This window comes from Octopus bimaculoides, chromosome 25, assembly GCF_001194135.2.
Source record: "Octopus bimaculoides isolate UCB-OBI-ISO-001 chromosome 25, ASM119413v2, whole genome shotgun sequence".
Taxonomy (NCBI): domain Eukaryota; kingdom Metazoa; phylum Mollusca; class Cephalopoda; order Octopoda; family Octopodidae; genus Octopus; species Octopus bimaculoides.
Window position 1 is genome coordinate 18,474,439 of NC_069005.1, and position 3,594 is coordinate 18,478,032.

A 3,594-nucleotide genomic window follows, 5' to 3' on the forward strand; every position below is an offset into this window, starting at 1 on the left:
TATATATATATATATATATATATATATATATATATATATATATATATATATTCACTTACATATACACATAGGTAATTGAGTGTGCAAGTTGTGTTAATGTACATATGTGCATATATGAATACATACATAGTAAACGAGGAAATATTTTGTTAGGCTGTTTAAAGTCACTCTCGCTTGCACAATTATTCAATCTGGTACTGCACAAATAAGTGAATCCTAGAAGAAAACAAAATTCTAAAGAAACAAAAATGCGTTTCGTAATCAATGAGTTTGAATTACCGTAATGCATATATGTGCGTTGGAACCAACGAGAGAGAACCGTACATGATAACAGATACACATAAACGGTAGTACACACCTCAAAATACATAATCGTGGAACAAAAATTGAAACTAATAAACTGTTATGTTATGCCTATTATCCTCTATGAGGAATCCATGTGCAGAATATACAGAGCAATGGAGAAGAAGATAGAAGTCATTCAACTGTGGATCTTTCGCAGATTGAGCATAAGAAGCTGGATTAACAGAGTAAAAAATACTGCAGCGTCAGAAAAATTGTACGTCCTAAGGCACCTATTGTTGAGGACTAAGTCTACAAAGTGATCATGTTTTGGCCATACCATGGGCCATGAGTTATTGTTTGGTTTATAAAAAAAACGAATTAAAAATCTGTGGACCAAATTGAACAGATCCTGGGTCATTCGGAGTTTTCTTTCCTCAGTCGAGTTCCACATTATCTTTGCAATTTCGGCTGGTTATACTCGAGATTACTCCAATCTGGCCAGCCCCAAGGAAAACCTAAGCTAAGAGCACTAGATTCCTTGGAAGAAAGCAGCGAATGTATACAAAAACAAGGACGGAAGAAAACGGAGAAATGGTAAACAAATACAAATAACAGGACATCAACAACGAGTGTCTTTCGATTAAGGACGAATTAAATTAAACTGGCGTGTGTGAGAGTAAAGTTTTATGTATGTATGTATGTATGTATGTATGTATGTATGTATGTATGTACAGATTTGTATGTTTTAAGTATGTATTCTTATGCATATAGTTACATATTTAGACATGCTCATATATATTTAAATGATAAACTTCTGGAAAGTCTTACAGATTTTTACAGTTTCAGTGATGGATTGGATCTGTAGTCTTCGAATTAGCTTACTCCTTTCTGATTTTGAGAAGCTTAATTTCTGAAGATTGGTATTTAGGCAGTGTGTTACATATCCCAGGGCTCCGATAATTACAGGTATAAACCTGAACTTGTAATCTGGATAGGGTAACTGGAGATTTCTCAATAATTCAGCATAGCTTTATGCTAACATCCGCTGGGTAGCTAATTTCCACAACTGTGCACAGTTTCTCTTCTTTATCCTCAATCATTATATCAGGTCTGTTGTGTTTACATTTTATTGAGGTCTTCACTGAAACATTCCACCAATATTCCTTTTCATTATGAGTCGCTATGGCTTATACCATATTATGGGTTTTTATTTCTTTATCCTTGGGATTATACTTCCGACGGATTTCATTATAGAGTGTCCTAGCTACAACGGTAGATAAAAACGTGATGATATTTTCGGACTGCTGCTTATGATGTGGGTGATATCTTCAGTGTGAACTTCACAAAGTCTGCATCGGTTGTCAAATTTTACTGCTTTTCCTGCATCTCTTATCCCTTTTATGCACCAGGTACTTGGTTGATAATTTCCTGTTCCTGGTTTTCAAACGCACACCCTTCAAAGTGGAGTTGGGGTAGTAATCCGGTTATTCGTCCATGATAAACTGCTTTGATGATCGATGTTACTATCATCACGGAGCTTTCTAGTAACATATCCATGCATAGTCTTCTGCTCATACAGGCCCATCCTTTCATCTGATGATACGTTGTGGTAGAGTCGTGCGACTTCTTTGGGCATGTATTCTAGGTTATCAGACAAAGAGTGTTGCTCAAGGAGCCACTTTCCAAGTCTTATGATTTTATCAGCCTCATGTATGCAAACTTGGTCAAGGGATGCACTTCGACACTTGGTGATTAAAAGATGTTGCCGAAGGGATACGATGCGACATTGAAAGGCATTTTGAATTGATGTTAAGCCTCTGCAACCTTGTTTTCATTTTAGGTAGAGGCGGTCTACGTCATTGTTTATTGTGGGAATTATGTGCGTTTGTTAGTATTTTTCGGGTTTTCATATCAATGGCTCAGATCTCATCAAGCGTCCAATCTAGCAGCCCAAATGTTGGTATGAGCACTGGGACTGCAAACACATTGTGGGCCACTGTTTTATTGAATGCAGAGAGTTCTGAGGTTCAAATTTTCTTTATTCGGCTGTAATATTCTTTAGTGACATGTACTTTGTTACAAGTGCCATTGTAAAATATATTTTCATCCACCCCTAGATACCTGTAACATTTCTTGTCAGGTATGGGGGAAACAGTCAAATCATTAATGGAAATGTTACTAGTCTGGTTTATAATTTTCCCCTTTTTCACAAACATATACCATTTATCCTGACCAAACACCAATCCGACATCCTTTGAGAATGTTTTAACTAAGTCAAGGCGCTTACCTAAAGTTTTAAGTCATTCACAAAGAAACGATGTGTAATTTCGGTATTTCTGTTTTCTTGTGAACCAGTGAGATGTCCTTCAGACTTCCTTAAAATGAATGACAAGGGGTTTACAGAAATTATAAACTACATCACAGAGAAGCTGTCTCCTTGAAATATGCCTTTGCAATATTGTATTCTATCGGGGATAATACAGTCATTCTTTGTGTTTACTTTCCAGATGGTGGCCCACGATGAAGTCAGGTCAGCTATGGCTTTGACTATTCTCACTGGAACTTTAGCAAGTTGAAGGGCTTTTAGCATCCATGAGTGGGGAACAGAATCAAAGACTTTCTTTCAATCAAGCCCCATTGAAACTAGGTTCCTCCAATGCTCTCGCACCTCCGACATCAGTTTTGTTGATTAACAATTGCTGGGCATATCTCCAGACTCCCTTCTTCCCAGCTGCTTGTTCTGCTGTGATAATGTTATTGGTTTCACAATAGTCCTGGAGGAAGAAGCTTAAACATGCTGTACATATCTTATACATTAAGTTTTGGCATGCAATTGGCCGGAAGTTTTTTGCCATATGGGTGTTTCTGCGTTTAGGGATCAATTTTGCTTCTGCCAGAGCTGACCAGTGTGGTATGCTACTGTTCCCAATGAAAGCTTGCTGGTACAGATTGATAAGATATGGTCAGTAGAATGTTAGCTTCTTGTACCGATATCCAACGATCAAGTCTTTGTATGTATATATGTATGTATGTATGTATGTATGTATGTATGTATGTATGCATACCTATAATACATTAAAAGTCAGTTTCAATCTTGGTTGTTTGCTTGCTTGCTTGCTTGCTTGCTTGCTTGCTTGCTTGCTTGCTTGCTTGCTTGCTTGTAATGTTACTCAACAAAACTGGCGCATAATGGGAAAAAACGTGAATTAAGTTTACTCTGAATCGAATGAAATTAGTTTCGTGTAAATCGGCAAAATATTTTTCAAGATATTAGAGATTTTGAGGGTATAAATACCCAAAACGGTGCAT